The sequence below is a fragment of the Epinephelus fuscoguttatus genome, linkage group LG4 (genome assembly GCF_011397635.1).
Source record: "Epinephelus fuscoguttatus linkage group LG4, E.fuscoguttatus.final_Chr_v1".
Taxonomy (NCBI): Eukaryota; Metazoa; Chordata; class Actinopteri; order Perciformes; family Serranidae; genus Epinephelus; species Epinephelus fuscoguttatus.
In genome coordinates, this window is record NC_064755.1 from 12,369,567 (window position 1) to 12,392,703 (window position 23,137).

Below are 23,137 nucleotides of genomic sequence, written 5' to 3' on the forward strand. Positions count from 1 at the left end.
GTGATCCCAGGGAAAGTAGTCTTATTGCCCCAGCTGTGGCCTGACCTTTTCTCTAATTGACTCTAATCAATTGAGCTCTATCCTTTCTATCAAAAGGGTGATGAAGCTCCTCTTCACTCACTGCATGTTCCAGTCAAGCCTTCGTGTTCTCTTACAAGAGGAATGCCACTTAATGTGCAGTATTCCTGCTCCAAAAACTCCTTCCATTTATATGCTAGCATTTGAATGTGGATGAATCGGATGTACTGTACTACACTGAATCCTCAGTTGTTCTGCAGCTAAATACCGAGATACAGTAAAGTAGTGAATTTATTATCCATTCATATGAGGAGAAAGCTAGTTCTTTTCAAAGTGCAGCTTTCTGCCACTGTTTTTCTATTTTAAATTGCAGCTTTCTTATTTCCCTGTGGGTAAATTAGTTTGCACTCCTTCTCCTCAAAAGGGAGTGACACTAATTGCAGTGCAAATGAAAGGTTGTTTCTTTCAACTCTGTTTTTCATGAGAGCTAAGTTCAGTATCCACTCGCTGTGCTATTCTTCTTAATTTTGTCCCTGCAAAATCCCTTAACAGTATTAACTCAGTTGACAAAACAGTCTGAACTCAAGGAGGTCCACTTACGCAGTCGGGTCTCACTCCTCGGGCATCAAAATATGCCGCTTGGGCAGTGCTCCTGGAAACACTACAGTATAATGATGCCGGAGTCTGTATTAGATGCACTGGGCTTTTAATCAACTCCAATGTAAACCAATCTGCATTATTATTAGACGTTAAGAGCAAGAGACATAGTATAAAGAGTGCAAAAGTTGCTTAGGTATTGTGGGAAGGAAGGTGGATGGGTCCAACACGCACAGGACTTTGACCCAGGTAACGTATCCTTACACAAAAGCTCATATAATGTCTTACGAATTAGCACCACACAAAAAACTTTGCATACTTGATGTTAAGTTACTTACCCTTAAAACTTAAATTAGTAGCCCGGGCCATTATTTGAATAAATTACCGAACTCAACAGGCATATTTTTGGGATAGGCTTTTAATTCCTTTTGCTCAAAACTGTTGCTCAGCAAAGATGGAAAATGTGATCAAGTTGTTTATTTGAACCAGTATGATTATTACTTTTCTAAAAGTTACACTTCAAATAAGATATCAATAATATGTTATGTTCTGACACCTGTTTCATGGCACTCGAAGATTACGGCACACAGCATACCAACACAACACCACTTTACCCTGTTAAAACAATATTCAGAACTTGGATTAATTTTTATGAAAAAATCTGTTGATTGTTTTGATTGGTGTACCCTCACAGATCGAGGAATGGACACATATTCTGACTTTATGACAGCTTCAGGCGAAGTGAGTCACCACTTGTGTTTTTCGTCATGCAGGTAAATCTCAATGACTGACAGTCTTCTCTGGTGCTCATGGTTTCAGTAAAATGAACTCAACCAAGCTAACAATGTGTAGCTTCTCCACATTGACAAAAGTTTAAACATCTATAGTTGTATGTATCTAAACAGCTAACTAACGTTAGCTCAAGTGGGTAGCCAACAACCTGGTTTTATACATCCAAAGAACTTCTGTAAAAATGAACTGCTTGGCAACCAGACTGGGCGTCTAATTGAGACAGGCCTTTATTTGTCAAAATGAGCAACCACACTGTGCTAGTAAAAGGGACTGGGTGTTTATTTGGGACTGGGCTTTTAATTGAAGTTATACGGAATTTTAGGTTTAGGATAAACAACATGCTAACAACGTACCTTAAGAGACCTCATAGTTCACTTGTTTCACTTGCATTTTTTGACCCATTCACCACTCCAACCTCTCCTGACACGGACTTCACTCTTTATACTACTTCCTTCTTTACTCCCATCAGCACATTGGTCACTAGATCACAGCCTTCCTGTTTACATATGTTTTATACGAATTACTGGCTCATGATTATGTGGGATATACTGTATAGCCTACCAGTTGTGGTGTATTACTTTTCAAAGTTATATGCACAAACAGTGCATTAGAACCAAGCGGCAACCTCGAGGGATGAAGAGTGAAGCCAATGTTTAAGTGCCAAAAACTGCAGTTCATTGAATGGCCACTTGAGGCAGGCTCCAAAAGCGAGTCAATCCTCACAGACCCACGTGTGAAAATGCTCAACTTTACAGCAGAAATAAACATGTTTACAGCCTGGTACAAAAAACAAAAAACAACCATTTTTAGTCACATGAGTCAACTCACATGCATTGCCATCGACCCCCTCTGTGTCAAGGTATAACTCAAAAGGCTGCTAGGCACCGCGTCTGAGACTGATTATGCGTTTGTGTTTTAAATAGTAACATTTTAGTGAAAATACATGTTTTTGGGAAGTACTGAGCATATAATTGGATAAATGAGACTTGGGTAGGACTGCATTGTGTGGGAAAGGAGATAATTGTCTGGCAGTGTTTGTTAGGTTGTCTTTGTTGTGTTTTGTGCGTGTTTGCATGTGTACACGTCCACTGCCATAATATAGAGCAGCATCATTTGTGTTTATATGGAGATAATCTTTTGATTTTCGCAGATGTCTGGGTTGTTTTTGATTTGTTTGTTTTTCGTTTTTGTGTTGTGGCTGTTGTTGTTTGATGTATGTACTTCTGTGTAGTTAAATAAAAAATTAAAAAAAAAAAAAAAAAGACTGCATTGTGTGACAGTTTGATGTAGTTTTGCTGTTGTTAAAAGCAGCTGCCCTTTTACTCCAATCCATCAAGAACTTTCTACATTTTTGGATTCTTTGTTCATTGTGGAGGCATGGAAGAAGAGTTTCCCCAAATTCAGCACAACACAAGGAAAGTAACTAATATACAAAAGGTCATTTGGGGGGTGAAGTATTCCTTCAGTGATATCAGTCTTCTCAGCTTATGCTTGCCAAAAAAGCAAATAAGTGTATTAGCCTACTTTTTGCCTTTATCTTATTGATTTCCATGTATTTTATTGTTCATTAAGTTTAAAGTTACAGAGATGGTGCTCTTTACTTCGTTTTGGTAATGGAAAATGCTAGACTGTCCTGTTCTTTAAATACAAAAGTGCACTGAAAATATACAGCCAATATTTTTTCCTCTTCCAACCATTCCTGAACTTTTGTTTAGTTTATTTGACATTATAAAAAGAAAAACAATTAACATACACACAGTACAAAAATTCAACAGTGACACAATAAAGATTCCCGTTATGCAAGGAACAGACTGTGCAGTAAGTTGAATACTGACTTACACCAGAGAGAGAGAAGCCAATATGCCATTTATTCAAAGATATTACTATTACACAAATGTGGTAAGGCGAAATGCCGAGCGGACAAACCTGGGGTTGGCTTGCACTTTCATTTTCGATGGCAATACTATTTATAAAGAGTAGCCAAAAATGTAGGGCTTTAATCAAACAAAGGTTCGTCAATCATTGTAAACAAAAAAATCTTGGTCGACTGACAGTGTACCTTCTTTTCAACAAATGGATAGGCTGATGATTTAAAAATTCTCCCTGTTGTCTCTAGATTAACTAAACTGGCCATAGTGCTAGGGGCGGAAATCCCAGGGGAGACAGGGGGGACATTGACTCCCCCTTCAGTAAAGCTGTACCCCCCTAGAATCATTTGAGACACAATTAATAATTTTTGAACAATGCAGTAGTATTTATTAAAAGCACAATGTAAGCGGTGCTCATTATAATCGCGCAATAATGTGCTATTTAAATCTTAAAAGATTTAGTCCCCCCGTCCCATTCCTAGTAGTGGTATATCCCACACTCTTTCCAATGGGCGGGGCTGCTTGGCAGCAGTAGCAGCATGTGACTGGAACCACTGTCCACATCACGCATCGCGGGTTAAGATGTTCACTCACACAGACACAATTTAACTTACACAAGTTACAACACATCCCATTTACTGTTACAACAAGCCCCAGGCCCAGGCTGATAATATAAACTGTCTGCAACATTTCTCCTGCATTGTTCAAAAGCCTACTAAATTATGAGCGCTGCTAAGCAAAAAGCTAATGATTAAGCTCAGAGTTTAGTGATAGTCAGAGAGGACAGGAGAGAAAGAGGAAGGAGAGGACAGGACAAGAGCAGTCAGTGGCGGAGCGGCTCGTGGCTATGGGTACCTGTCTGTGGGCTCTCCACCTGTCAGTGAGACAAACATGAAAGACGTGCAGTTTAACCGAGGAGCGGTCATTACGCGTGACTATTACGCACGGTTGTGAGGTGCGCAGCGGTAGATCTCACAGCACACTATTTATAAACCAGTTTACCAGTTTAATTGCAGGAAATGTTTAGTTGTTAAGCCATTTCTCATAAGTATAGACATTCACTCTGCCTGTTTGAGAGATAGAAAGAAGATTAAAGTGTCACATTGTGGTAAAAGATGCTGTATAAAAGACAGGCTACAGCTTTTTTCCTTGTCCCCCCCAGGGCCGGACTGGGGCAAAAATTATGCTGAACTAAACAACATGATTGTATTATTTTGTCAGCAAATCATTTTGATGTCAGCTTATCCTAATCAATATGGCAACACCCATATTCAATGCAACAGTAAAACAAGTAAAAATGTAAGTCAGCAGCAACTTCAACTTATCTGATCTTATTTCAGTAACATTAGATAGATAGTGAAAACTTTTGAACTTAGACAGATAAGAGCCTATCCTTAAGAGGGGTCCCCAAACTGTTTCAGCCTGCACTGCTCTGTACAAAATGGAACCAAATGGACCCTTACGGGTTAATTTGGCTCTTATAGCTTATCATCAATCATTTATCTGGCCTTGGGTCGGTCCCCATCCTCCTCTGACCTCATGTTGAGAATAACCAGTTTTCTTACTTTTCTATGTTAACTTACTTGTTGCAGCATCATCATTTGTCGACGTCACTCTGCTGCTGGGGGCTGGGGGGGCTCTGAACGTATCTGTAAGTTTATGACATTTGGCCGCCTCCTCGTCAATGGCCCTTTTTTTTTTAAATCTCTCTCCCGTTCAGCTCCACCTTTCCTCTTTTTGCGGTCCATTGTAACGGCACTGCTGAGCTGCAGAGCTCCTACTGCACAGTCTGCACACACAGGCACATGTACACACCCTCTGCTCTCTGCTCCACCTGACTCTCCGCAACCAAGCTGCTTTCAGTTTACAGGCGCGCTGATTTGGGGGCGGGCGCGGGCAGAAAGCGAAACAAACTAATCACGTCTTGAATCTACAAAAAAACCCTTTTTGACCAGTCGTTGTGACAAATGCTGACAAGCACCTATCATTTCTGACAGCAGGCGGCTCTCCGCCAGCCAGCACGGCCACCTGCGCTGCGCAGCCTGCACTGCAGAGCGTGCCTTAAAAAAAAAAAAAAAAAAAAAAAAGACAGGCAGGCCAGAGGAGACCACTTGCGGGCCAGGCCACCGGGGAACTCCCCGGTTCTCCCATGGGCCAGTCCGGGCCTGTCCCCCCCTGGAATAATTCTCTAAAATTTTACTGTTTATTGTCCCCCCCAACTATGAAATAAGATTTTCGCCCCTGCACAGTGCAATAAGAACACTCTACCTTGTAGCGTTGTGTGTTCACCAAAGCCAGTGGTGTAGTGGAGGGTATACGCAGGTATATGAGGCATACCTACCTCTTTTTCTGGCAGTTTACAGTACACCCACCTATTAGCTAAAAAGCCATTGTAATATAGAGGAGAGTACCCACTTCCTCTTCTACATGGTAACTCACCGACCTTATTAACTACCACTACACTGCTACCAAAGTGTTTGTTTCATGTCACATGCCACATTAACATCTGTCCAGGGCAAGTTAACTCTGTGTTCAGACAAGTGGAATGCCTCAAGTGAAAAACAAATGTCATGTCCATTGTTATATTATCTGAAAATAAACTGTCAAGTCATTGAAGTCATTGATTGACTATAGAAGTTAACTCTGGGGTTGATGAGATCATATACAACATCCATGCATCCATCCATTTTCGTAACAGCTCTTGAGGGACAGGTCCCTAGATTATCACAGGGCTAACACATAGAGACACACAACCATTCACACTCATATTTACACCTATGGACAATTTAGAGTCACCAATTAACCTATCCCCAACCTGCATGTCTTTGGACTGTGGGAGGAAACTGGAGTACCCGGAGAAAACCCACGCTGACACGGGGAGAACATGCAAACTCCGCACAGATGGGCTCCCTCCTGGGATCGAACCGGGAACCCTCTTGCTGTGAGATGACAGTGCTAACCACCACACCACAGTGCCGCCCCTATATACAACATAATATTGTTAATGTTAAATATCTCTGTAATGCTGCAAGTGAAGGAGAGACTTACTATTTTTAGCCCAATAGCTAAGGTTAGCAATCCTGCCACGCCAACAAGGGCTCAGGTCTGATCATATTCCTTTCAGAAGCTTAGAAATCGAGCATTGAACTGTAGTTCCTCTTGGTAAAATAAATCCATAGTGATTAATCTGACACTGAATGTCCTCTGTGATTATTCATCAGAATAGAGTTGCAAAATGTTTGACTTGTCACTACCACCAGCCATCCAATCACAGTGGAGAAAAGGCAAGACAAATACCACAAAGACCAACTGTCACATAGGACATCCACAAGTGCTGAACAACCGCAATTGCCATTTCTAGCTGAGAAAAGAAATGCTTCGGTGGACACACACCTCATTAATGCAACACCAGCGACTGTCCAACCAGTGAGACAAGAGTATATCAGCCAACCAATCAACCAACTGACCAAAATGTGACAGCACTCCAAACATTCCTGCATAGTATACCTTTAGATTAATGTGTTATGGATCGAAACAACTTCTTACTGCAGCCAGCTGCTGATGTGTGCTTTAAGTGCAACATATTACACATGAAAAGAGGCTGTTTGATTAATTTCTAATGCGACCAAATCTCAGCAGACGTTCCCCTATAGCTCTGTGTGGTAGTTGTGAAGTCTCCCTCTCTCCCTCTTACCCCTGCACACACAAACACACACTTTAAGTACTTACACTGTGTGTGGTGACATTCACTGTGCTCCCAGTCCCCTCCCTGGTGTTCACACTGGGAGCCACTCGATCCCTGATCAATACAATGCTTTCTCCTGATTCTACACACACACACACACACACACACACACACACACACACACACACACACACACTAAACTGTGTCTTTGCTGTATCGAGTTGTAATGGGGGCTGTGTGAAATCCTCCCATCCCCCTCCACCTCCATCTCTCTTTTCTTGTATCTTATCTGCTATTTTGGTCCTCTCTTCACCTCCTTCTTCTTCCCTTTGCCTTCCTTCATCCTATCATATCAATCTGTTCAATCTTCTTCCTCTGATGATAAAAATATTCTAATAAGAAATATCTGATAGTTGTACGTCATGCAAAACATCTGTGCCTGTGTGTGTGTTTTTTAGTGTATTCATTCACACACGCAGAGAAACCGCAGATTGCAGCATTCATTTATTCCAGACGCTATAAAGTAGTTATCATGATCGCTGCCATGGTTCAGGTACGCTACTCAGACACGGGGGACAGAACTGATCAAAGACAGGCTGCTGGTGTGTGTGTCAAACTGTGTGTGTTTGATATCAAGAGTGTGTTAGACAACAAAAAAAGTATCTTTGAGAAAGTGTGCATGTTTACATGTGCATGTGTGAAAGTTTTAAGTGAATGAGAGTTGAAACAAGCAGCACAGTAAAGTGTATGAAAAAAGAGAAAAGTTAAGGAGAACGTTCTGTGTGTGTGTGTGTGTGTGTGTGTGTGTGTGTGTGTGTGTGTGTGTGTGTGTGTGTGTGTTTGTGTATACGGGTTAGTATAAGGTGGCTGTGATTAATTTCTCTCTGTAGCCGTTGCTCTAATTCCCGGTTGAGGTGGGAATGGTCCCTGAAAGAGTCCCAGTGGAAATCACAGTAGGCAGGCAGGCAGACAGCAGCTCTGAGAAACACTGATGAATTATCCATAGAGAGAGAGAGAGGAGGGAGAGGGTGATGGTGAGAGAGATAGACAGGGGGCTGGGGTGTAAAGAGAGCGAGCGAAGGCTGGAAGGAGGTTATGGTAAGATGGAGTGGAGAGAAAGTGAGAAAAGCAAAAGAAAAAGAGATGGGGGATAGTAAATACAGCAGAGAGGAAGAGGAGGAGTGTGAGAAAAACAGAGTGGGTGAGAGAAATCTAAGAGATGGAGAAAGAGAGACAATGTTTGCTGACGGATGGAGGGAAAAGTGAAAGCCGCAACATGTTTTCCCCCCTGGAAATTTCACACTTGTACTGTTCATCCACCTCCAGTATGCGTCTCCTGTAACTGTTGGATCAGTGTTTCAGTTTGATTGTATGTGTGACAAAACACAAATCCTCAGGTTACACCTCAATACCAGCAGCCATCCAACAGTCACAGCTGTAGCTCAGCTGGTGGGGAAAATCAACCCTGAAAATAACTCACCACAGAAAGCAAAGGTCAAGCAAAAAGTGACATGAAGCATTCATGTCATTATTCAGCTTTTTCTTTTAGTCTCTCACCTGTATGTGATGCAGGTGTAATTAAGTCAATAGAACCAGGTTTCAAACAATATGAAGCAAATTCTACATGATGCACAGACTCGTAGCTGCAGGTTTCAGAAAGCCAAATGTAGTACTTGTGTAAAAGACTTTTTTTGTAACATGGAATTAAATTTACGGGTAATTTAAAAATAAATTAAAGAACTAAATCAAGCAGTACAAGCTCATTTAAAACGATACAGCTAATGAAAATCCTGAAACTACAAATTGGCAGGAGTGAAAAAAGAAGGCCAGACAATTAAGGACTTATGTGTTTAGCAAGGCTGATATGAACAAAACAGAAATGTGTTGCATATTTTACAGCCAGTGATGGAATTTTAGTCACTTGTGAAGTTCTGTTTGTACTTCTTTTTTTTGCACAGGGCATTTTGATATATCCAAAGAACAGGTGTAACATTAATAGTAATATTAATGACAGCTGCATTCCCTTTAGCTGCTTCAGTTGGAGGATATTCTGCATGTTGGATAACTGTCACAGCTCACTGACCAGCAGCTGAAGTCAGTACAGTAGAGGATAAAGAGATATCTCCCTCAGGATTAGGTGCAGACCAAAAACAGAGCTAAAAGGAGAATGATTATTAGACCTACATCTGCCAAGTGGCCACAAACACGACTCCAAATGAATGCTTATGTTGCTGGATGTGTAAATGGGGAGCTGTCTGCTAACACATTAGCCACAACCACTAAATTTGACAAAATGTCAATGTTGTGTTCACACCTTGTTCAGCTGCCCCCAAGTAGGAAAAAGCAAAGAAATCTATAAGGCTAATGCTGCTTAAACAATCCGGTAATACAATGAACAACTAGCAAAGTGCACTTAATAGAGTGCAGATCTCTGCCAGGATGTTGTCCAGCCTGATCGAGGCCACTCTAGACAACCCTTGTAATTCTAGCAGACGCACCTAAAGCAAGTTTCAGAAATTCCCAAAAGCTTATAAAAATACACACTTTGCCTAAATTTGATGGAGCTGCAGCATGTTACACAGAGCAGACTGAGTTTTCCTGTTAACAGGCACTGTATGTGAAATATAGATACATCTTAAGGTATCTATATATCGACTTTTAATGGTATTAATTTTGTCTATAGGCCACAGCACAATAGTAAGTAGCAAATAATAATAAACACAATGAAAACTGGACAGAAATAGAAAACATTTCACTATAAAGCCTCCTTACTGCTTGAAGGTAGAAACACAAATGCTGTTTTTCTGAAACACTCCGGTGTGATGTGAGGCCATGAGGATGGAAACAAACAGGTGCAGGTGCTCCAGTTCAAAATGAAACCAAACTTTTTTTAGATGTCAGTTTTTGAGCCATGACAAAGACCTGCAACAGACTGTAAGGCTTGTTGTTTTTAGATTTCCACAAAACTTGTGGCCCTTACCTAGTTAAGAGGAGTGAGGTGTCAGCAGTCACTGACGGTATAAAACAGTCAACAAAACAGGTTTTTCAACAATTGTGAATCACTGCAACCACTAGAGATCCTTGAGCATACAGTAATAAATGTGCACACAAAATATTAGGCTGATTGGTCCAGTAGTATGTGAGGTTAGCTGCCAACCAACAGACACACAGACAACCAAACACATGATCCAGGCCTTTGCCTGGAGGAGATAACAATAAAAAATATTCACAACTTAACTTTTTCATACTTTAAGCACATTTTCCTAATAAAAAGATGTACTTTTACCTGAACGCAGAACTTTTACTTGTAATAGTGTAATCTAATATTGTGGTACTTATATTTCATATTTTATACTACATAATTGTGTACAACTAATCCTGTTTTAATGTAAGACTGAATGGAGAAAAATGTCATAACACAGAGCTACAATGTTGTGATGTACATCTATGTAAGCCTGCAAAATATAGTAAGTGGTTAAATAGTGTGAATGTCATTACAGCTATATTGACTTTTTAATACATCGACAGGGATTAATAATAAAGTGTGTGTGACCCTTCATGTATGCACCGTTTCCTCCATTTCAAAACACACACTGACATGAACATTGCTAACATATCTTGTATACATGTGGCATTATTGTGGAAGGTCATATTTATGCATTTTTCAAATCCCATGATATCCTGCCTGTCTTGATACACACAAATGTGTTCTATATAAAGCATGTTAATTTGGATTTGTAGAATGTGTTGTAAGTCAGTGTGCAGCATGTTTGTACGTAATATGAGACACCTGATAGTGATTTCTGCCATTTAACAGACATTATGCACAGTGTCATGGATGTAATTAAACCATATTATTGGCCAAATAAGAGTTGTTTATGGGTCTCTGGGTATTTCTGTTTGACCTGAAGTCCTTGGTTTACATTGAGTCCCCTGCTGTGCTTCATTATTACATTTGAAAGTTGCATACAATCCATCATTACGTATTACATTATGGATCTGTAATGACTGTGTTATGAGGGTGTTACCCACACAGTTCCTTCAGAAGGTACTCACTGCCTTGAGGTTGTGCAAATTGCACTGAAGATTATTATATCATGGTCATTATGCCTATAATGAACTCATAAGCTGCTTTTAATGTCTAATGACCAGTGCTTAGACGAGGGGGGAACAGGCAGTCACCAAAATACAGGACATGAGATATTGTCCTCTTCTGTTAGAGCTCCACAGATGTGACAGAAAGAAACGTTAGTGCTCGCCGTGGGGAAATGAGGTATATTTTTAAGAGTAGCCAAAAAGCTAAAGAAAGCAGCGAGTACAAGTATGTCAGTGTTTTATTCCTGGACCTCCATGACAAATGCTTCACAAAATTATGCCCCTGACACTTCTTCATTCTGAACGGTGGCTGCCTTAGAGGATGCCTTTGTGACCATCACAAATCCCTGACCACAAATCCTTCGCTCCCTCAGTTATGTAGATGGTAATATGGCTACAAAGCCACACCACCCAAACAGGGTTTACACTGGTTTTTCAGCCTTCCTGTTCAGCCTTAGCTGCTGCGTCGAAGCGTTTTCCTTCCTTATGCCTCATGTAATAATTCATGGTGTGGATAGCCCTACAATATAAATAGTCCTTAGAGTATTGTGCCTGGATACTAGGTCAAATGTTAAACTGGTGCTGACTGTCTCTGCTGGGAACATACTGGCCTTAATCTGCCACTATATCCCTGGTTTACCATAACATGTGCCTACACAACGATAAAACCTCAATCAACATTCAAGCCAGTGATTGAGGTTTGCTCTCCTAGGGAATAATAATTTACTGTTGTTTATGTACTGTCATGTGCTGCTGTCAAAGGCTTGACAACAATATCAGCAAAGATTAACTTTGCATCTGCACAAGATGGGTTTATGCATCGCACTAGCTGACTGTGGGTCAAAGGGGATTTCAGCAAGAGACTGTCTTCTCCAGGAAAATGAGAGAGTTGGTCATTTGTCAAAACACTTGAAAAAATGGACATTTTGGAGATATGCTTATTCACCTGCCAAGAGTTAGATAAGAAGATTGATATAACTCTGATATCTGTCCATTATGTGAAGCTACAGCCAACAGATGGAGAGCTTAGCATAAAGACATGAAACACATGGGAGACGACTTGCATGAGAGTGGTATCGATCTTCTCATCTAAGTCTCAGCAAGACAGCCAGTGAGTATATTTCCCAGAACATCTTAACTATACAACCAGTTATTTCCTGACAAGCAACCTCTAATTCACCTTTCCATCAAAATTAACATGTTTACATGGGTTTTTTTTAAACAATAGGCTACTGACTCCTTTCCCATTGCCACTAGACCAGAGTAGTGAACAGTAGAAAGAAGCATGGAGGCCTGTATAAACTTTGTAGTGTTTACTTGTTTTTTATATCTCTTATTTATTCAGTCTCCCTTTCAAACTTGGTGCAGACTATGTGGGGTTGATGTTTGAGCGCTGCTTGGGCTTAGACAGGCAGTATTTTGGGATGGCGTGTCATTTTATCTCGTCAATAAAGGGGCTAAAAATAACATGTTCACTCAGGTGTTGTGTTTCCATCAATGCTGATCAGAGCCGGAGCCGATAGATACCCGTGACCACTGCAGAGTCATTTGACCCAGATATGAATGCTGATCAAAACCTTTCCCATTACATTAGAAAGTCAGGGTGTTAGTGGGGCTTTACAGTTACGCAAATCAGTTTCTCCAAGATGTTGTTAAGCTATAACAATGCAAAATATTTTTTGAGAAGTCTGATCTGATGTACAAAGCATCTAACTTCGACACCAGAGATGTGGTCTGCAACTGTCTGTGTCAGTTTTAATAATATTACCCAAAATTAAAAGGGAAACTTTAGTTTATTTTAATAGTTTATTTTTGTATGTCTCTCCATCAATTCTATCGGTTACAACAGAATTGTACCTGCCAAAGTAATTGCAGAGATACCATCAACAACTCCTTCAGCCTATACTACTGCACAGGTAATCTTTCTACCTCTAAATACTGTCCACAGAAGTGTTTCCTAAATTACCTACTGGTCGATGAAAGAAAAGCTTGTGAATAACCTTTAATGGTCGAAGATTTAAACCCATAAGAATCGTTCTAAAATGATTATAATCGCACCAAAACTATGTGGTTAGGTTTAAAAAAAAAGATTATGTTTCAGCCTGAAATAAGGTTTTTGGTTTTTTTTCCCTGAGTAACGTTACATGATATGCATTCCATGACATGCACGCAGACTTTTGGTATCTCACATAGGACACAAACACAGGTGTCCTGGACAAAAGTTCTGTGTCTCTTTGACCCATCCACCCTAAGGGGGCTTTCCTTTGCTCAGACAATAGACTAGGTCACTAGAACTTGCCACCTGACGAAAGATAAGATAAGATAAGATAAGATAAGATAAGATAAGATAAGATAAGATATACTTTATTGATCACCCAGGGGGGGAATTCAAGTATCACAGCAGCACAAGACAAGATCAATGGACATTAAATAGAATAAGATTAAAGAAAAAAATAAAAAATAAAAATTAAAGATAATAATAGATGAAAAAAGATAAAATAAAATTGCTACATCAAAAAAAGAAAAAAAAACTAGAGCACTGCAGCAATACTATATAAATGAGAAAAAAAAAACTATAAAAAAAACAAGTTAAAGATACGAAAAAGAAGTGTAAATAGTCAGAGCTGCTGCAACAGGCTGCCAACCCCCAGCGCCATCTTGGACTTGAGATGTTAATATGGGTCTTAATTTGTGCTTGCAAAAACAACCTATGTGATTGTATGTTGGAGGAGAACAGTCTTGATAAAATATGTCCACCAGGGCAAAAATGAGCAGTCATATAATCACACAGGTTAAACTGTCAGAAATAAAGAGAAAAGGTACAATGTAGGTGAATGGTAGAATTGCAGCCTTAACTATTCTTTGTAAACATCATTCTCAGTTTAAAGATCAACTTTTTGGTTTAACTTTGAACCTGGCATACTTTCTGTAAAGATTATTAGTGATGTTACCGCTGTGCTCACTTTCAGTTTTACTTTACAAATCTGTTGGCTTACTGTTGGCTTATTTACAATTGCAAAATTGTCTGTCCACCCATGTTTGTTTCCTAATTGCACCTATTTTAGCAATGTTGCCAAGTTCCAGTTATTGTGGTGAGTACATTATCTGTTATTTTGAATAGAACCAATGGCCAGAAACTGCAGTTTTTGCATGGGCCCAGACCTGTTACTACTACTGGGTTGCCAACTGGCAGAGTAAAATACATAACAATGATATTATATGTGAATTAATTTTCCTAATTGAAATACAAGCAGAGTGGGGTTTTGTTTCTTTTTTTGCTACACTTCTCTGTTTAGCTTAAGTTCTGCGTGGGAGCTGGTTGCAAATGTCAGAAATGTTGCATGTGTTTGACTAAAGTTCAGCGGTGGATTAAGTACCTGAAAGCCACACTTGAGTTAAAGTACAAATATCTTAAGAGTAAATGAATTTGGTAGAAATTGCAGTCACCTATTTAGAATATAGCTTCATTTATTTTTTCAAAGTAATTTTATGGTATCAAATATTAAATGTAATCAGGCAGCATGGTGGTGCAGTGGTTAGCACTGTACCTTCACAGCAAGAGGGGTTTGGCTGGAGCCCTTCTGTGTGGAGTTTACAATGGTCTCCTCGTGTCAGCGTGGGTTCTCCAGGCTCTCTGGCTTCCTCCCACAATCCAAAACATGCAGGCTAGGTTAACTGTTGGCTCTAAATTGGCTGTAATTGTGAATGGGAGCTTGAACGATTGTCTGTCTCTATGTGTCAGCCCTGTGATAGTCTGGCAACCTGTCCAGGGTGTATCCCGCCTCTCACCCAATGAAGAAGAAGAAGCTTTATTGTCATTGTACACACGATACAACGAAACTTTGTTTGGCAGCAATTTCTGTAGCAGCTACCGTATATAGAGTGTCTGTAGGGTATAGAGTGTGTAAAAAATAAAAAATTAAAATCAGAAGTGTGCAAAAGAGGCAGTTATGAGCTGACAGCTGGGATAGGCACCAGCACACCCATGACCCTATATCAGGACTTGCGGATACGAAAATGAATGAATGAATGAATGAATGAATGAATGAATATAAATAAGTATTGCAAGTAATATTACAAGTAAGTGCTGGTAATAAAAAGCAAGCTGTCAGAATTTGGAAAGTTCTGACTTTTCTTTCTTCTTAACATGTACACCACCTTGAAAATGGAGGCTACATTACATAAGAAAAACAGGGTCTTCTTCACAACTTAAAGGACTTAATTAAGAAATCCAGTTTTTCTTTCCCTTGTATCCTTCATTTGTTCCTGCATCCCTCCCTCTCTCATTTCTTTCTTTCTCCCTTCCTTCACTGATTTGTAGTAAGTAACTAAGATGCTTAGGGGATGTGTATTAGAGTAAATGTATACATCTTACTTAGGAAATGTAGTGGAGTAAAAGTGAAAGTTGTCAGAAAGATAAAAACTACATATACTCCCAATAAACACTAAGTATTGTAACAAAGTATTATTACTTTGTTATATTACCTCACTGCTAACGTTAATGTGGAGGTGTCAAGTGAGAGTGGTGATTCTTATTGATAGCATCCTCTCTGTCATCTACATCTACATTTTATATACATTTTAAATGTGTGGTTTGTTATGGTCTTCATCAGTGGTTTATAAATGTAGATGTTAGGGCAATTCATGATGTATTTTTGTAAGTTTGGGTCCCAGGAAGACACCAGATTTCTCCTCTGGGTCTTGAGTTGAAAAAGTTTGGGAACCCCTGGTCTATGCAATGAAGCTAATAATTGTAGTTTGCCTTTAACGTCCATTGTTTTAGTCTCCTTAACGTAATCTGATCTTTACCAGAGAGGCAGCAAACCAGAAAATGCGAATATGAATTAATTTTGGTAATGCCAATATGTTTTGTTTTTTAAAGGCACAGATAAAATTGAGCCTTGCCCAAGTTTAGGCGTGGAATTCATTTTATAGTCACATATTCTATACATTCTCCAACCAGGCGCTCCAGATAAACAACTGGGCCTCATTCAGTCTGCATTAAACAACGCTGAGCTTTGCATTCCCTCTGCTACACTACAGCCTGCCATTGGAAATATAACTCCATGTGCCTCATCCTGGCAGAGATAGTCCTGTACCTGCCTCCTCTCTTCTAGCAGTATTACTTAGTTTAATTCAGGTTAACCTTTCACCAGACCAAGATCTGCACAACTTTACACTTGTCTTGTAGTATCACCCAGTATAAGTACAGATTGTGCTGAACTGCTTCTTCCAAGTTTAATTTCCACTCAGTAATGAGATCATGCACCCATACTGTCATCTTTCCACTCTGGCGGCATCAATTCCAATCAGACTTCAGCACATTTGAAACTCTCCATTCAGCAATACAGAGGTAACTTGAAGACTGCACTACAAAGAGAAACTGTGAGCTATTTGCAAACAAATGAGATAATCATTCTCTAATCTAACATTGACCTCTCTGCGCACTCAGTGTTTTCTCTAAAATCCTCCCTCTTCCAATTTTAATATTTTCTGATAAGTTGATGCTCCTGGGTTGAGGGAATTATTCAACCTCTTAGGCTCACATGACTCTTCCATTACCAAGTGGATAATATCAAAAATGCATCATCATCCAGCAAAACCAGTGCTTCGGTCTTACAGTTGCAACTGTCTTTTTGATGAATGGTGGATGGAAGGCATCCTCTGCCCTCTTTCTTCTACAACCTTACTTTGGTATATGAATATTAAGCTGTTGTACAATGAAAATTAGAATTAGACTTCAGTGGCATGATAACACACTTTAACCATGTTCTTAACTATATCAATACACACAGCATGGAGATCTCTCAACTCTTAGTTAATTGACTTAGTGGTAAGTTTCATTAAAAGTTGTGAAATTCTTGATGTTTCTGCTGTTCACAGACGTTTGTACGATTCTGTCAAAGCAGTTGCACTGCTATGCTATGACATTAAAGGAAAACTACACCAATTTTTCACATTAAAGTCTGTTTGCAGATCTTGGGGAGCACTGTGAAAAAAGTTACACAAAGTATTTTGTGGCTCCAGAGGGAGCTGCGTGAAATCTTCGTTGCCTCAAGTAATGTCACTTGTGTCTGCATTAGCTGGGGCTGAAAGTTTGGAAATGAAAAACATCTAGGGGATATGGAGTTAGAGAGAAGTGAGCTTACCAAATCTCTGTAGCACACTCCTCATCTCTGCTTGAGGCTAGCAGCTCGAGGCTACATTGGCTGTTACTAGCATAGCACACCCAAATCTCTGACTGGAAGGTCAGAGGTCAAGTTATATTGTGAGTAATGTAGGGTTTCATAATGATGAAGAATGCTTGAAATGAAACAGACTATATCTCTGGTTCACTTTCCTCGTTCCATGCAAATATGCAGAAGTTCGTACAAAAACAAACTATTTTCAGAAACAGGCTGTTGAAGCCACATATTCAATTAATCTTTGGAATGCATTTTTGCACAGAATGAGGACGATGGATTTCATACACCATATCTTATATCCATTTGACAGCAACCAATGCATTCATTGCATGAAGACAGACCTCCTAATCCCTAGCCTATTACCATTCATCAAATACAGACGCTTTGTCACACTCTTCAGCTTGTGACAACAACGCCAAAGGAAGCCGTTTGCATCTTTAGAAGATTCACTTGGCTTTCAACTAACTCGAGTGTAAACCCATCCACACCAATAGCTCAGAGCAACTGACATAGTGCAAAGAGCAAAAAGTCCTCGCAGGGTCAGTAATGGAGTGGGAGTAAGGGCAGGTGGATGTGTCACACAAAACTAGACTGTCACCCGGGAGAATGCAGTTCCTGTCCTGTGTGAAACCAAAAGGTCAATGTTGATTTAATTTAATGTTGTGTCACTTATGTGCCTTGGTCCCAGTGAAACCAAAAGTCACATCATTTATGTACCTATGTCAGGCGTGAATCCAAAAGTTACGGCACTTATGTATCATGTACCATGTGAAACCAAAAGTTAAGGCACTTACCTACCTACGTCCCATGTGAAACCAAAAGTTACAACACTATTCGTACCTACCATCAGTGTGAATCCAAAAGTCATATTTACAGTACATCACATTATATTACTTAACAGAATTACTTATTTTAACCCAAAACTAAAAATCACAAGCTATCAGGTGCACTGTATTCAGGACAGGAGACTCCAGCTGAAAATACTTTTTATGTATTGTTCATCAATTTGAACCACTTACTGTTTTGAAAGGTTCCCATCCATTTGGTTTAGAAAATCCTTGCTAAGAATCCTTATCCAATGCCTTGAAAGCCTTGAACCTTTCCAATGGTGCACCCTTTTTTATTTCAAAAAAATTCCTCCCACTTTCCTCCCACTTCACCTTCATCTATTTCTATTAAACTTTGCAGATTGATATAAACCAATTTAAGATAATATTAAACTGATCCAAAACAATCCACACCTAACTTCAGAAGTTCCAAACATATTTCCTTTTGACAGCTTTAAAACTAGTTTAAAAGTAAACTCCATAAAGACAAAAACAGCTATGAAAGTCAGACAAGATTCAACTCAGTGGGTTGTTTCAGTGTTAACAGGATGACAGATGTTGTCTTCCAGAGTCTCATCTACCACCTCAGCGGAGAAACAGTGAGAAGAGAAAAACATTGATGGTAGAGGGACGTTTAAAACATTTGGTCAGGCCAGAACTTTTGGTCTTTATTTGCTCATTGCTGTTTTTGCAGTATTGCCAGAATCACAAAAATTCTCTGAGGTTTATAGTCCTGTCAAGCATACCATGAAGATTCAAATGGCTGGGCCAAGGTAATAGTTTGCTACCAGCGTATCAAATTGCTTTTACCTGCTGTGGAGCTCATACGGAATGCTCGAAATGGTACATTGATGCAGTGGTGGAGTAAATGTACCTGTGGTCCTTCTCCCCAACTGTTAGTGTGGTTTCTGAAACCTGTCTGCTCTATTTATCTCTGTCTGCCTGTGGATCCCTCTGTGCCTGCCTTTCTACTCCTGTCTCCTAAGCTGAAAACTAATGAATTAACATCTATCCACACTGCACTGCCTAAGGAGTTCTTAAGTACTTCATCACCAGTGTACTTTCTTATTCACTTTTACTGAAGTGGTTTATCAGGCCTTAACTCTAACTGTAACTTGTGTCTTTTACTTAAGGGTATCTGCTGTCTCACCTCTGCTTGTCTTCCTACTTTCCGTTGTTGTCATTGGACAGAAGTTGGTCCAAAGTCAGTTGCATTCATCATTGTCATCATGTCTGCCTGTCACTCTGTTCATTGCTCTATTTGCTATTCTGTCATTCAGTCTTAACTGTCAGCTTATAACTCCAATTGCCTGCTGTCTACCTGCAGTCTTTCTCTCCGTCTTCATCTTTTGATGTTTTCATTATGGAGATTAGTATTATTCATTTCATAACATTCTGTCATCTATTAATTACCTATTATCTATTCTTGTGTGCTGTTGACTTCATATCTACCTTTATCAGTGCCTTAGCTAGGATCTCAGAAATACTGAGGTAAAGTTTTCATTTATTTCCTGACATGAAAGTCTAAATCCTGTTTACACTTCTTTATGGGGCTGATTATATACATTGATCAGCCACAACATTACAACTACTAACAGTGACAAATATTGATCATCTCATTACAATGTAATGTTCTGCTGGGAAAACTTGGAATCTGGCTTTTATGTTGATGCAACTTGACCAACCACCCAAACACTGTTTCAGACCAAGCATACCCCCTTATGGCAATGACACTCCCTGATGTTAGTGGCCCCACCAGAAGGGCAATGCACCATGCCATAGCTACTGCCAAAACTGCTCAGGAATAGCTCCAGAATCATGATAAAAAGCTCAAGGTGTCAACCTGGCCTCCAAATTCCCCAGATCCCAATCCGATCCAGCATCTGTGGGATGTGCTGGTACCCCACCTCGCTACCCACAGGACTCACCAACGCCCTGGTGCCAGACACCGGAGGACATCCCCAGAGGTCCTGTGTCAATGTCCTGACAGGTTAGAGTCAAGTCTGATCCCAGTTCAATCAAAGCCCCAACTGCGGCTCAGACTTGGCTCTAGGGTAATGGCACAGTCCACGTATGCCTAATCAGATTGGGATCTGGGGAATTTGAAGGCCAAGTTGACACCTTGAGCTCTTTGTCACATTCATTGGGCCATTCCTGAGCAATTTTGCAGTGTGGCATGGTGCTTCACTCCTTAAAGGAAAAGGCAGTCCAAAGAGGAAGGCAAGAGGGCTGTCACATAAAACTTTATGTTTTCACAACCCTGTGGTTAATGTGTGGTTATGTTTAAACACAAAAACCACTGGGTTATGGTTAGGAAAAGATCACATTTTGACATAAGGTACCTGGTCTTGGTGGCTAAAGAAACACCTTTTATGGTACTATCCCTGCTGGAAACACAGCGACAGGTCGCTGACAAACATCCGAGTTTGATGGCTAATAAGCTGCTGCAAGATGTAGCAATGCAATGGTTTGCTGAAAAAAACAACCGGTTTTGCTGTTCGTTGATCTCCAACAGTGGCCTGCAGCTTGGCAGGTATCTCACGATGCACCAACCCTTCCACCTCCTATTGTATTGACAAAGTCAACTCATGTACTACATCATGTAAAAAATGTTGATATATGTATGAAACATACACATGTAACATAGCCTATTTGTGGTTTACAGAAGTGTATAACGCCAAAAAAAAATTCTACCAACTGTGTTGTTCAGCCCATTGTTTTTGTTTATCAACCACAAGTCTACTGTTTTGGTTCACTCTGGTGGCTTTTATCAGGCAGTTGTTTCCAGAAAAAAAAAAGCAATAAAAAAAACCTGTTGCTTATACCCACTGTATCACACCCTTTCTATGAACCCTTCTTTGTCCTTCACTGTAATGGCTGTTCCTTTTACATTTCCCTGTGGTGTTGATGCCGTTGGTTCGACAGTCTTAACAACTGAAAACTAGATGCGATCCAGCTGTGAGTACTGTCAACTTGAATTCTGAGGACATTTTAAGGACAGTGAATCTTTCACATGGTGAGATTTTGAGAAATTTCCAGAACCCCAATAAAAAAAATTAGAAACGGCTCAAGCAGTAACTTATGGACCATCAGCTGGACTATAAAAGTTAGTACCACAGGTGTTCCAGACATGCACAGTTCAATGGGGACCAAATGAAATCCCACTGTCTCACTGACACCTGCCATGTAGATGCTGCACCTTCTGACAAGAACAGAAAAAATCACTGTAGTGTTCTCATAATGTTCCCCAGGAAACTAATAGCTTGCCTGAGGTGGTCAATAAGATCCTTACAATGAGTGTGATGTGCTTTATGATACATTTATCTCCTGCAGTGTCAGTATAGTAGTCATACAATATTCCTTCAGGGGAATTATGCGCCTGTGGTAATCAATAGTGAGTTTACTATGACCAGATTGTACTGACGGCATGCAGCAGTGGTCCTTCTCTGACTTTCTCTCTCTCTCCCCCTGACTCTCTGGGGGAGACCCCTGCTAGAGTATGTGAGAGAAGCAGGGAGAGCACAGAAACAGCAATATCCTCCAACAATATCTGACACAGGATGTCATTTGCTAGAGTTTCAGCTCTCGTCCCACTGCACCGGACTGCCTGTAAACACACACGCACACAAAGTTGTCCACTCACTGTAAACCCTCACTCGCTTACTCATCCTCTGCAGCCTTTTTACAAATCCACGGCACACACTGGCGCGCGCACACACACACACGCATACACACACATTTTAAAACTCTTGTTTCTCACACGCACACACAAACGAGGGGTAACCATCATGGGGATATTAATGGAGCCAGAGACAAGAGACAGAGTCAATTGAGCTTTTAATAGAGCAGCTCCTCTTCCTCTGTATGGATAAATAATACAGCAGTCAGCAAATCTAGATCTAATAGATGATATTGACCTTTGGGGGTGGGAAAGGGGCGAAAGAGAGTGAGCGACGGGACAGCGCAAGCGGAGAGATGGAGAGGTGGAAACAGAGAGCTGAGAGAGTTGTGATGCAGAGGAATACACACAAGTGTCAATAGAAGTGGAGCGCTCAGACAAAGCATCTTAATCAGAGTGCGACAAAGCGGTGATCAATCACAAGGATGACGATGTAGCAGTGAGTTGCAGAGCCGGAGAGGCCCTGACCTCAGCTGCACTGAAGATAGAGCAGAGAGGCAGGCCAGCCAGTAGTGGCCCCTCAGAGACTCCCTTTCTTTGCTTTTATCCTCTCTCTTTGTCTTTTCTCTTTCTCTCCGTCCCTCCTTCCTGACTGCATTGTGTCTTCCCTTCCTCCTCTATCCCTCTGCATCTCCCTCTTTCCATTTTGATTACTCTCTGCCGCTTCATCCCTCTGCCCCCTCCTCCTCCTCCCCCCTTCCCTTTCTCCCTATATTTCTGTCTGGTACCCACCATCTGTCATCCGTTGTCTTCCTCTGTCACCAACACCCCCCTCTCCCACTCATTTTCACTCCTGCAATCCAATTCAAGGAGCTTTATTGGCATCATAAGATGAATTTTACTGTCTCTCTGACTGTCTTTCTGGAACATTTGTCTTCCTCTTACTAATTCCACACTTTTAATGCCACTCTACAAAACTCCACGGCATCCTGTAAAGGCTGTACAAGTCACGGTCAGTGTACAGTGAGTCCAGTACTCGCTATCACATCAATATTGATGTCAAGGCCAAGTATTCTTTATTACATTGCTCATGAACAAGCAAGGGGAAACTGAAAGCCACTCATCCCAGGCTGTTTTACAAGCATGGAGGAGACATGAGTGTCGGAATGTAAAAGAAGAGCCAGCCTTATAAACGGACTAAAAACTAGTCCTACAGTGAGATGGCCTTAAGAGTGACTTTTATGTGTACAGTGACACCATGTGGAAATGCTGTGCAACAGATTAAAACATCAGTGCCAAGCTGCCCATGCTGCAGGAATACAACTGAGATGCTTTTTTCCCCTCTTATACTTTTAAATATTTAAATATCTTTAAAAATAGATCTAATATAGAGCCAATACAAATTCTTAACCTCTTAAAGGGTGGTCAAAATGAAAACATATGTGTATACA